The sequence below is a fragment of the Pithys albifrons genome, chromosome 6 (genome assembly GCF_047495875.1).
Source record: "Pithys albifrons albifrons isolate INPA30051 chromosome 6, PitAlb_v1, whole genome shotgun sequence".
Classification (NCBI taxonomy): Eukaryota; Metazoa; Chordata; class Aves; order Passeriformes; family Thamnophilidae; genus Pithys; species Pithys albifrons.
In genome coordinates this window covers 12,425,682-12,439,020 of record NC_092463.1, presented here as the reverse complement: position 1 = coordinate 12,439,020, position 13,339 = coordinate 12,425,682, and the positions used below count along the sequence as shown (strand labels likewise).

At 37.3% G+C, this 13,339-nt stretch overlaps 1 protein-coding gene across 14 annotated transcripts in view; it reads right to left on the bottom strand.

Moving 5' to 3' along the window:
• Positions 1-13,339, bottom strand: part of BEGAIN (brain enriched guanylate kinase associated) — a 158,022-nt gene that overhangs the window by 32,362 nt on the left and 112,321 nt on the right. The gene's annotated exons all lie outside the window — the stretch shown is intronic.

The following is a 13,339-nucleotide window of genomic DNA, read 5'->3' as shown; positions in this document are numbered from 1 at the left end:
TTGCTTAGTGTTTGGTTGGAGAAGGAGTAGGAATAATTGGGTGTAATAATGGACTGTTCATGCTTGTAAAGCAAAAACAACATATTCACAGACTCACTTCCTTCTGCTGTTGGTGCAAACTGTTTTACTCCAGCTGATTTGCTGTGGAAGCTTATCTCTAGGTTCTGGCTGTGAGAGGAAAAGTAAATAAGCCTAAGCAATTAGAGTAATGTTCATGCAGGTGCAAAGAGCCTGCATAACACCCTATTTACTCTTGCCTTCAAACCCCTTTAGTCCTCATTGTGGAGCTTAAGTTGTACACAAGGCTTTTGTGTGGTGTATTTCCCACACAGAGTATTTGAATGTTTGTATTTCACTATAGAAATCCTCAGCCCTAGAGACATATCTGGTACCAAAATAGCTCTGAACATCTCAGTCCTTGATGGAATGAGCCACTTTAGTAATGAGTGGACAAGCTGTAGAGTCTCCAAGATAATTCAAGTTTATAGTACTGCTTATTAGCACTGTATAAAGCAATTCTGATCTGTGTAATTCTACAAACAACAGGTAAATGTGGCAAATGCAAAATGATGGGAATCAAAGGCTTCTGGAAACCATCTACTCTACCCTGGTAAGTATCTGCACATCTAATGAAGTGTAACCCCCCCTCTGGAAATCAATATACCACTGGAATTGTCTTTTCTGTAATTTAATATTATAAAATTCTCTTTATTTCCCAGGTAATGGAATTTCCTTTTGTTTTCTTACCCTACTGGTACTTTAAATTTGAGCAGTTAAAATGGTTTTGTAAGGATTTCCCCAAAAAGCTTTATTCACGTTACTGAAATTCAGAGTAACCACTTATTTCTTATGTAGTGCATCCTAAAAGTGAGTGATTTATCTATTAGGTTTACATCAGTGGTGGCCTGAGGGGATAATTTCAGGGAAAGTTCTATAGTATTTTCTGCAGCAAAGCTCTTCATATAAGGACAGAAAAATCACAAGGTTGTTTAACTGATGGTTCTATTCTCTGGTAAACTACAGAAAGAAAAAGGGCAATTTTAGCCCATTTATTAAGAAAAGCTTTAGATATCAGCAAATATTTGAACAACATGAACAATGTGTACTTTATTTTTGGATGAAGGATATGTAAAATTGACTGAGTCATAGATTTTGGTGGGTAAGCATAAGGTTTAATCAGCTAATGTAATCTCATCTATAAATTAGTTCATCGAATTCTAGTCTTACACTAAGACCAAAATATGTGTTGGCTGAGGAACATCTATCAAGTATGCAAGTTTATGTTCTTGTGTGTTTTTCTCTGCTCTTCTCCACGCGACCCACCATCTGCCCTGCCATCTGCCCTGCCACCTGCCACCTGCCACATATGTATCTCAGACACAGCACTTAAAGGTAACTGAAAATTTTGGGCATTTATCATCATCCCTGGTCAGTCATCTACCTATGCCCTCATCTGCTACCACCTATGAGTTTTACTCTGTGACAGTCTCAGTGTATCTGTGTATCTATTTTTCTGTTGGTGTCTTCTTGCAGACTGACAACATATTTTTTTCTCCCAGCCAGGGTATTTGCAGGGAGGACAGAGAAAAATACTGTTAAAAGGAACCTGGGGAAATAAGAGAGAAGAGCCATCATCAAGCCAGTATTTTCATTCCTCCTTTCCCTTTGGGAATTTAAGGCCAGCCTCATATCTGAGTGTCAAAACTGGCCCAAGTATCTCACCGAGGTGGGCCATAATGGTATTTTACAGAAGAACTGTACATGATGGGGTAGAAACAGACAAAGAGGTGTTCAAGAAGAATCTACACAAGAGTCTGAGGCTTCTACTCTCTTTGTCCCATTCCTCTGGAGTATGAGACTTCATCTCTCCTCACTACCATGCAGCTGACAATCCCTACCATTACCCACAAGAACCCCTTTGCTGTCCCTTCTGCCTTTACAAACTCCTGGGACAGCATTAGGAAGATGGAGTAGGCAAAGCCCAGGGCCTCCTGAGAGTGAAAAGAGATGAATGGCAGTAAGGGGATGAGAAAGGGCATTGTGTGTAAGCCTTTCTGATCCTGGTGCTATGAGCAGTAGTAGGGACAAATGTCTTCTTGTGAAATGTGTTGACTACTGTCCCATGTCCTGCCCAGGCCACGCCATTAATGCATGCCCTCCACATCATCTTCTGCTTCCTTTGTTTGTGCCTCACTCCTGAGCCAGCAAACTTCAAACCTTTTCTAGACAGTTAGACTTCAGATTTTGTTAATTTTGCTGTCAGTGGTACTATTTCCCAGGAATAATGACTGAACCCTATGAAAATGATAATTTTGATGACTGCAATGCATTTTTTCCCCTTAATTACTTTTGTATCTACCCTTCCAAAAATGGACTACTCTGTAATGTTCCAAGTCTATCACCCCACTGGTCCATTCTGTCTTTTTTCAAGTGGAAATTATACACCCTGTGTCTGAAAGCCATGTGTATCTCAGACACTTTTCTGGTGTATAGATGAATGTAGCAGGATCCAGGTATAAGGAGCATTGATAAGAGCACCTCAGTGGTAACTAATTCTACATTCAGGCCATGAGTAATATCTGAATCATTATATTCCCACTTGTAGAGAGGCAGAAGATATCTGCTATAGGAAATGGAGGATAGAAACCATTGTCCTGAGTCACAAGCCTCAGTGGTAGCCTCTGTTGTTCTGTTCTCAATGTATTTTCCCACTTACAAGTTCATCTTGACTTGACAAGTGAAATACAAGATTTATTTGCCATTTATTTTGGCTTTTTAAAAAATATGTTCAAATTATCCTTTTTTTCATAGTGAAAATGTGAGGTGTGTTTTCAATTATCATGAAGAAATTAACCTTTTAGACACCTGATTGCTTATTCTTTTGAATTTGATTTCAACTCTTGTTTACTGATTTTTTTCGGGGAGATGCAGTTTAAAAACAAATTCAGAGTTGGGGGGATTGTCAAATGAAACTGTCCTTTCTGTCTTGGACATTTCTCATACTTCATTATGGCAAAACAGGTGTCTGAGTTTCAGCCCTAAAACTAGATGACTGGTGACAGTATAGAGCCAGCCACTCATGAGTAATCACTATTATGGTCAGTAAAAGGGTGATGGTTTTGTATGTAGCACATTTAATAGAGGCTTAAGTATAGCCCTGTCTAGTTGAAAAGTACTGAGTAAGTTGCAGGTCTTTGTGAGAATACCTGGATAGGAATTTTGAGGGACACAATGAGGAAAGGCGGAAGATGCCTGGGAGAAGTAAATCTGGAGTCCATGAAGGCAATGGGACAACCACACATGGGAAGAGGTGAGTGAGTCTGCAGTTCTTCAGATCTATTTAAGCACTCTGCCATTCAACACCCACATTGTGAAATATCAGGAAATGCTTTGATAACTAGCATCACCATAAGATAGATCCCGTCTATGGAATGCATTCTTTAGCCTCTATTTATTTGAAAATTGCTAGTGAAGTCACATAGGATAGCAGAAGTCTCAGACTGGATTTAGGTGAAGTAACAGTAAAACCCTAGTGAAGTGCAAATTAATTGGAAGGAGTTTAATTGGGATCACTGCTTTATTGGGATATCTCCCAGGGAACTGATTTAGTCTAATGAGAATGGATGGCAGTATCTACTGATTAACTGGGGGAGAGTTAGCGTATGTTGAGCTTAATGGGAAGGGCTCTGGTAAGCTTAAAATTGTGTTCAAGGTTTTTCCTAGCTCAGAAGGGTAAGGTCTTCTTTTAGTTACTATTGTCATAAGAGATTTTATTTAGGAATGAATCCCATTCACACTGCTTTGCATACACATTCTTCCACCAGCACATTCCCCAATTGTGATATAATAGGGGAAATATATATTTTTGAAAAGTAAGAACATGTCTCTTCCTACAGTAATAGAATTAGAGATAGCTATAAGGTATCTTAGGAGGGAGAGGAAAAACATTCTGCTGTCAATGGACACAGCAGACAAGACAGAATTGACAGATTCTTGTGGTATCTTAACTGCCATGTTCCTAGACTTTCTACTCTGTATGCATCCATTGGTTGCTAAAAAATTATTCCTACTCTGGTCACTTCAAGGAGTTATTATATGCCTAGCTTTATAGAATTGTAAAATCCACAGCTAGATCATACATAAAGTTTTGCTTTCAAAGTTTCTGTAAGTGCCATGTCCAAGACACATCTTCCATCTGTGCTTGTACTGATTTTCATATCTTTTCTCTGAGAAACAATCCTTGTTCCTTTAAAATTCTTGGCATCTCAATTTGATATAATTCAGAACTTCATATGCAATGTATGATGTAATAAACTCTACCTTAAGATCTGCTGATGTTGCCCACTGGTTATCCTCAGTTGCTTGTATAAATTCACTTAGGTTAGAGATTTTACTTTGTGGTTAAAAACTCTCTCATGGTATGACAATGTCCTTCTGAGAAGGTTTTGATTTAAGATCTCCCTCTGTTCAACTTGGCTCATGCTTAAATATTTGTACTGCTGAATTTTAATTCTTTGTACTGTACCCAGGGATTCAGGGCAGAAAACTTTGAGTGCAACAATAACATGAATGATTGATATAGCCTCTATCAAAGTTGCCAACTTGCTAATCTCTACATTTGCAATGTTAATGCTTTCTACAAAATTGTCAGTTATCTAGTCTATTATGGTGTTAAAGAACCCTGGCTGCCAGAGCCAAGCTGTGCAGTAGTCAGCTACACAGTTATTAAACATATTAAAGTAGAAGATATAAAGAAAGAGCCTTTTCCCTTCCTCCTGGCACCTTCCATTTGCTCCAGGAGTTCTAATAGAAAAATCCATGAAAACAGGTTACTCTCCAAGGTCCTGTTTTACTAAAAAGACAGTAGTTTATACCACCATTCTGCTGCTTCTTCATTTCTACTGTCAAGTCCCGTTACTTCACTTCACAATCCACTGCACTCCTCCAGTGTGAGACCAGACCTCCCACTGACAAACTGTGGTCCTGGAGAAACTATTCCTTTTCTTTCTCTAGCCATCATTTTCCACCCACCAGCCTGCTGTCAATCATCTGAAGACTCCTTGGATTCAACCCTTCTGTCTGAACTCAAAAGTTTTCTTCCCTGCCATTGATAATCTGCTCTTTCTTCAGCCCACTGTAAACATGATTTCTTTACTTTTTACCCACACCGTCCCCTGAAGGACAAAAACTGGTCCTGTTTGTAACTGGGCACCTGCTGAGACCATTTTTCTTGTGCATCTCATGCTCTACCTTCAGCTTCTTCCCTCACAGGTGACTGTATGCTTTATCAGGAGAAATATACTTCTAATACATTTGTAATCATGGGCAAATGTGAAAAAACAGTATTTCTTACTCCAAAAAAAGAAGTGTAAGTTTACAAGGATTTTCAGGCTTTTTCAGTCAACACAAATAAATAAATTGTATGCAAAAAAAAAAAAAAAGGCAACCCCCCTGAGAACACTCAACCTACTATTTCCTTCATCAACTATATGCCAATAAAAGCATTTCATATTCTAGAAGGAGAAATGTTGAGTGGATCTTTGTGATTTGAATAGAAAGTCATAGATCTCATTAAAGGAAATATTAATCCTATTACTGAGTCATTTTCAACATGAAAAGGTTGCATCTAAAAGCTGATTTATGTACCTGTATCTGTCCCCCAGAATTTGGCTATTGAATCCTATGGTGCAAAGTTATGTTTAAAAATAACTACTGAATTTATACTATGAAACCTACATGGACACTATTAAACCTGATTTTGTCACCTTCTTCAGGCAAATAATTGCTTTAAACTCACTTGATAGTATAATGGTACAGTAGAAAGTCCTGCAAAGTCAATAATTTGAAAGACAGTGTCAGGAGTCTTGGTCTCTCTTATCTGTTAGCAAATGTTGATATCATGAGCAGGAGCTTCCCATCCTGCAGTACTGGAAATCTCTGCAGAATCACTTAGGGCATCTGTTGTTGATGCAGGAGAAGGGAACGCAATCTGAGTAGGATTGGAAAAGATGTTTGGACACACTGCAACCTCATCACACAGCATAGGACTATGGCAACTCTCTTCAGAACCCAATATGCTGCTGCAAAGCTGAGCTGGCTTTACTGTATTTGGGAAAGATGGATTGCAAGCCAAGGGGAGAGCAGGTGTAGAGGCTCGGAAAATTTTTAAGACAATCTTTGTAGAAATGACCTTCCTCTGATAATTTCTCCAACAGTTGAGGAGAGGATGATCTAAGGCCTTAGAGCTCATTAGATTTTGATTTAAACCCCACAGGCTTTAAGACAAGGAGACACCCTTCAGTTTGTTCAAAGCCTTTGTTCTCTTCGGGTTAAATCTGACCTTCACTTCATAATGAATCAAAGCTTTTATAACCATCAGGTCTTGGTAAAGGAAATGTTTTGCTTTAAAGCGTGCTGTTGGAGCAACAGGAACAGCTAAGCCAGGACAGAGCAAAATATGAGACTTTGTACCCTGCTAAACAGAGTATGTTTAGGTATGCTGCTTGTACTGCCATCTACATAAGACAATATCCTCTCACCTGAGCATGTTACCAAGCATTTAGTGACATTAAACTTAGAGAATCATGCCTGTAACATGACTATAGTGTTTAGATACTATATGTAAAAAGAAAACACTCTGAAACAATCATCATAAGTGCCCTAGCACTGTGTTGCTATCTGCTAATTCTTCATGGTAAATAGAACACAGCAAATATGAAAGCCTTATTTAGAATAGGAGATATCTTCACATCCTTGAGAAAAGCTCTGCATACTTAAACAATGACTTGGCTTTAGTAATTATGTTGCTATTCTTAGTTTGATACATTGTTTTCAAGAAAATAAAATTTCATGGCACAGCTTTTCAATGGATAGCACTAACTGCTCTACTTAAATTTTTCAAGTCTTCAGGTCTCCCCTCTCACCTCCTCCCCTCCATTTTTTGTTATTTTTGTTTCCTGTTGTATTCAGTTACTGTCAAAATACAAAATATTTTATCTCATGATGTAGAATTATTTTATTTTCCTGAACCCCAAAAGCTCATTGATTCACTTCCATTACAGTACTAAAACCAATGCACAGTCCACTATGCCTAGTAGGTAAAATATCAAAGTCATTGTTTAAATTTCTTCTAGTTATATGAACTTCAGCAGTATTATTATATCTAATATCTCACAAATTATTTTCCTGTATCATTTTCCTGTATCTTTTCCCTTTCTTTACCTCTTTATATTTCAGACCTTATAACTGGTATTGGCCACTATCTGTTCTTCTTTCCACTTGCTACTTGTACCGCTTCCATTTTGTGGAGCAATCTTTGCTTCTTCTCCTAAAGTTTTTTAATAATAGGTTTCTAGTCTTTTATTCCTAAATGTGAGATCTTTTTTTAGCAAAACAATGTGAGATGTGATTGATAAGTGTTCAAAATCTTTATTCCCAGATGGTTTGGCTCAAAATAATTATCAATTTTGCAAGATTCACTATTACATTTAAAACATATATCATTGGTTTGGACTTTATTCTGTGTAACAATGTAAAATGTTATAAATTCACAATCTCTTTTCTTTAAACTACAACTCAGTTCAAAGTCGAGTCCCTGCATTTATCATAATGAATGCAAGGAGATAATTCCTTCATGTTTAATGTAGCATATTCATAATCAGGATCTTGTTAATAATTTTTTAGCCTCTTCCAAAGAGCTCTGTACTGGCTGTAGGTTACCATCATCAGCATAGGATGCTAATGCCAAATATGATAGAATTTTTCCTTCTGTGTGCTACAAAAAGCTGTTTATAGAGGTACTGCACAACTCATTGCAGTGTTATGTGGCCTATAGCAGGCACAGATTAGCATGTGATCTGCCTCTGCTGTCTATTAATAATTGAGAAATATTCAAGACTACCTTTTTAGAGTACAATACAGTGCTGTTCCCAAGCTCTGCAATCCACTTGAACTATCCGAAACAAGCTTAGTTAACCATCCTAGTTGCACATGTCTTTTCCGTGAGGTGAAGTAATTATCTGATATCAGTGCATACATATTACTTCCAAGTCTTCTAGATTATTACCAGATTGTTAGTGCACCATGAGGTATTGGCATATAGTCAGCTAGGGAGTCTCTTTCATACATCTTGGTGACTGGATTGGTTTTATCCTCCACACTTTGATTGTATGGCAAATGAGAATACTTTATTTTTGCCTTTCAATCCCCTTTTTGTTATCTAGGTTGATGCCTGGCCGGTATAGCTCACCAGCTCCACAGACAGGACTTTCCTATTTGCTTTAGATGAGTACAGCTAAACCAAGCAGCTTCTCTTCCTCACAGCAAGTGGATGAGGATTCTACAGAGCCCAAATACTCCACCTAAAGCCACATGCCTAGTTATCAGCATTCTTCCTGCTTTCTATTTTGTTTTCCTTGTAGTATTGGAAGGCTCTCTGACCAAGAATTTTATGAATGGCTCTTGTCTTTCAGTAGTCTACTGGGAAGTCTTTTAGAGACAATAAAGCCAGCTGGCATTAGCACCTGTGGGGGAACCAACATTCAAATTCCTCATTCTAATCTCCGAGCCTTTGGAATTGTGCTAAATCAGCTTAAGGAAGAGTATATGTAGTTAAAATATTGGAAGATGCAAGCAGATTCATGCTTCTTTAGAACCATCCTCCAGAGCTTCTGACTTGTATTTCTTCTTACTCATGGACTAAATTCTCAATCTTTATTCTTCATTTCTGGTTATTTAGCCCAAAGAAAAATTCCTGGAAGCTGAGTAGTGGAAAGCTGAGCAAGACCTTGCAGTGAGGGTTTATGAGAAATCTCATTATAGCAGATAATGTCAATTACATGTGTCACTGAGGAGTAAAATAAGCCTTGCTCAAATGAAATTTCTTCCCTTGATGTTATATTTACTGAACTCTTGTTGTCACTGTAACTGCGAACACTGAGATGAAGATACATTAATATAACAGTATGAAAATTCACAGAGGAGCAGAGCAAGTACTGGGGGATCATCTAATGGGGAGATAATTCTCCAGACACACTGGGAAGGGAAGAGGAGACAGCTGCTTTCTCTGGCACAGTGTCCCATGGGACTGTCAGCATCTCTTCTGCCTACAGTCCACTTCCCTCCCCAGTGCACTCTAGGAAGAAATACATAACTGGGGAAAAAAAAGAATTAAAAATAAAGGGAAAAGGAGTGAGTAAGCAGAGACATTCAGCCTGAGGAGCAAAAGTTCTGCTTTTTCCAGTGTGCTGTCTCGGGTCTCTCCTGGTTGCAGGGTGGGCTTGTCCCCCAGACTCCAGCCAAGACAAGAAAAATTGCCATCCCTGGGGTTTTGCTTTCTCAGCTTTCTCCTCATGTCAACCCCCCAAAGTCTGATGGCTTCAGCTTTATGTGTAGGAAATCAGTGCAGGAGACTGACATGGTCATCTTTTGAATTCTTTACATTTTCTTACTAGGCTCTTTTTGGAGATCTAACAAAACTAAATTTCTCATGGAGACACTTCTTGTTAGCATCTTGAGTTGGATATTGAATGGCTGCACCCTATGAGAGGAAATTAAGTCTATCTTAAGAAGATAGATTTAATAATGGATAATTTAAACATTTCTGATATCCTTTAATCTGATTTCCTGGCATCTCATTCAGAAATTAAAGGTTTACTGTATTAGGCATCCTTTTTCTATGAATTCATGGAATTTTTATACATCTTTCTGTATCCACACTAAAAATTTGACAGAAAAATAGCTAAAATATTTAAACAGGAACATACTAGAAGTTTTGATAGAAACCATAAAGTATCAGGTAATTTGAGGCAGTTATTGCATAAAGAGTCATTCAGTAAATTATGTTTTAAAAATGCATTACAAGACTTGGGCTAATTTTATTAAAGGTTTTAATTCTGATTCTCCGTCTAGTAGTTGGGTAACTGTGAAAGAACTATTTATTAATGTAAATCTCATATAGCTGATTGATGCATGATAATGCATTTTAAATTTAATAATCACATCTTCCTTAATTGAATTGTATTTGCTCAGACAGATCATATAATTAAATCAAGTCTTTTTTAATCCTTCTCATGCCAGATTATTGTATAGAACATTGGGGAAGAATAGTCAAAAGTCTGAATTTAGTTAATTTATGACCACTGAAAAAATCTGTAGTCATGTGAAAGTTTAGGATATTAATAATTTTAGAGAATAGATGTATTTTTCCATACATTTGTTCTGCAATAATTAAGAAGTGTATAGAGGCAGCAAGACTTAAAATACAACTAGAAAGGAAGGAGTTTTAAGAAAAACCAGCAAATTTATACAGCAGAGAGTGAAATCCTCATACCACATGACCAGCAAGTCACTTCAGACAATTGCACTCAAGTGCTTTTATGGAGAATGAAGATATCAGAGGGAAGACACAGAAAACAAAGAAGAAAGGAATGAGAAAATACTTTACTGGACACTTTAATGTGCTTGTGTATACTTTGTCAACTGTTTCCAAGATGAAAGTCCAGAACTGAGGAAGTGTATTCCAAAACATAAAAGATAAAAAAACCCCTAGCTTGAATGAGGGGTTAAAAATCAGTTAGAATTGGGGATGGATTTCAAAAGAATATACCAATGGAAAAAAAGTATATTTCAGGTAAAAGATTTATCTGTCAGCTGGAATTTTTATAATCCACTTTGCCCCTTTACTAAAAGAGTTTTAAGAGGAGGAAAATAGATTTTAGGCATACAGATGTTTACTTATTGAACACATTTTTCTGATCGCTGTGGACATTTTGTTAGAATAAAACTACAAGAATGTAATTCATAGTGTGATGTTCAAGCCTGGCATTTTCTTCTTTTTTGATTAGTTCAGAGGAATTGGATAAATGGATATGCTATGAATGCATCTTCTGTGCCCATAATACTTTAAAAGGTCTATTCTGCAAAGCAGAGATATGGAAATAGGCACCATCTTTTTCTCTGATAAATGATTTATTGCCTCAAGTCAGAATTACTGACCTGATCTAATTTGTCCATCACAGTTAAATGATAGGATTTATCCTTTTTAGTAAACAACATTTGTTTCAGATTAAAAGATGACCTGCAGCAGAATCAAACTTCTCTTCTTGATTCCAAACCATATCATTTTATTAAAGATAACATTGTGGGGCTATAGTGTTTTGTCTGAGGATTGTGATATTGTGCTCTATGGCATTTCACTTGAAGAATGTTTTGCTCTTAATATCATTCTCAACCTTGTACTAGCAAAGGTCTTATAAAGATTTGTTTCCTTGACTACCTCATGTCACAGGCTTGAAATGTAATTCCATAGCAGAAAAAGGAAAAACAAATCTTTGACACTGGTGTATAATTAATAACATATCACAGAAAGAAATCGGTTTAGCAAAGTGCTGTTAAGGTGCTTCTTGTGAAGTAAATGCATGCTTTTCTTTGCAAGTGATTTGTAAAAGATATGCAGGATGATTACTTTTCTTTCTGGTACAAAAGAGTATCAGTGTCTGTCTATAATGTTTCTTCATTGGGGCAAGCATGCACTGACTGAGCATGGTGTGTCCCTTCATACAACTTAGAACATTGACAACTGCAGGGTTTTGCTCCTAATTTGAAATAATGCCAGCCTACATGACATACACTGTATAAAAGGACATTACAATAAAAACTCCTTACACCTGCACCCCCTGCTAAAGATCTTGTCACAGTGTCATCTGGAAATATTACTGAGGTTTCCAGTTCAATGCATACCTTGTGTCTAACATGAGCTCAGAGTAAAGGTACCTGTCAACTCTTATCCAGTTTTTTGAAATGGAAATCTAAGCAGCCAATTTAAGCTATAAACAGGAATACTTCACCTAAATTCAGTGAATGCAAAGAAAACCAGCCCTAGGCTGGGGAAGGGTCCTGCCATTCATGGCCTGGGTTCTGCTTAGATGTACTCTTCGATATAAAATATGGATGAAGAGAGTATCACTGCACAGGCCGATTGCTCCTCTAAGCAGGAATTAACTGGCTGCTCTTTTACAAGTGCTCAGGACTTTGCTCCAGGCACTAGAAAACTTCTGTGGCAAAAACTTTTTTCCTGGTTCACAACTGTTTTATTTTGCTGACTTAGGACCAGTTTTTTAGGAAAACAGCAGCACTGAGGATCTGTTGTTTTAATGTGAAGATAATCAGTTCATTACCTAACCCCACTGACAGCAGAACCAACATGTTGGAAGAAGGTAGTTTTATTTGCCATCAACTTCCTTGTCTTCTATAGCATTTCAATTACAACTGAAAAAGGTATCTTCCCTATCAGCTTATTCAAAGTCTTTCTAAGCTGGCTAGTCAGCTTCACAGCCTGTGAGCTTTCTATTGGCAACATAGATGAAGTTGACAAAATGTGCTTATAGCCTTTCCATGTACCTATCATCTCCCACATTTCACATCAGTGGCAAGCCTTGCTAGGGTAGAGTCCTGCTTGATAATAAAATGTTGAATAAATTATAGCTGGAGAGAACAGAGATTGTGTTGACTGATGCTAATTCCCTGAAGTCAATGTAATAGTATCTTCTGAGGCTGTGTTAGGGACAGTAGGTTGAAAGAGGAAATGTTTGTTTCTGGAGGAAAGAAGAAAAAAGTCCTTGATTACATATTATATCTCTAGTGAGCAAAGAAAATTCTGCTGGAGGTACATGCCACTTGTGATAACAAAAAAACCCGATCTGATGATGTTGAAGATCCTTCATAACTTCAGTGCTGTTCTGTGAGCATAAGCTATGCAATTAGAACATGACAATATACTAATCCATCTTTGTCCAGCCTTCTCTGGATTTTCACTTCACAATTCTCTATTCCCTCCTGTACAGACAAAATGTCAATGTTTTGAGTATTGTATATGCAATACTATTTCCAAAAGGTACTTTTCTTTATGTAGAAAAAAAATATTGGTTATGAAACAGAAGATAAAAACTCCCTATAATGACTAGGACTGAATACCCTAAATAGCATCTCTGTGCTGAGTACCAGTACTCTGCTTGTATATGTCTTTCATTTGTTTGTTTCATTCTTTCTTATTTTCTTTTTATTTTTTTTAACTATGATAAACCCTGTCTTTGCCAACTGGCCTTGTAAATTTGATCTAATAGGAAGTCCTTTGGTATTTTTTGTAGACAGTGGATTTGGATAGAAAAGACCCAGAAGTTATAGAAATTTGCTCCTTGGCCAAGGTATGCCTTGTTTTCCACATTCACAGACAACACTAGCTTTTGTGAGGGAGTTTGAGATGTGAAATACCTATTACAGAAAATCTTTTCAGGCTTATTCTTGCTTTTGTTTTCCCTTTCATTGTAGTGAATCGGCAAAT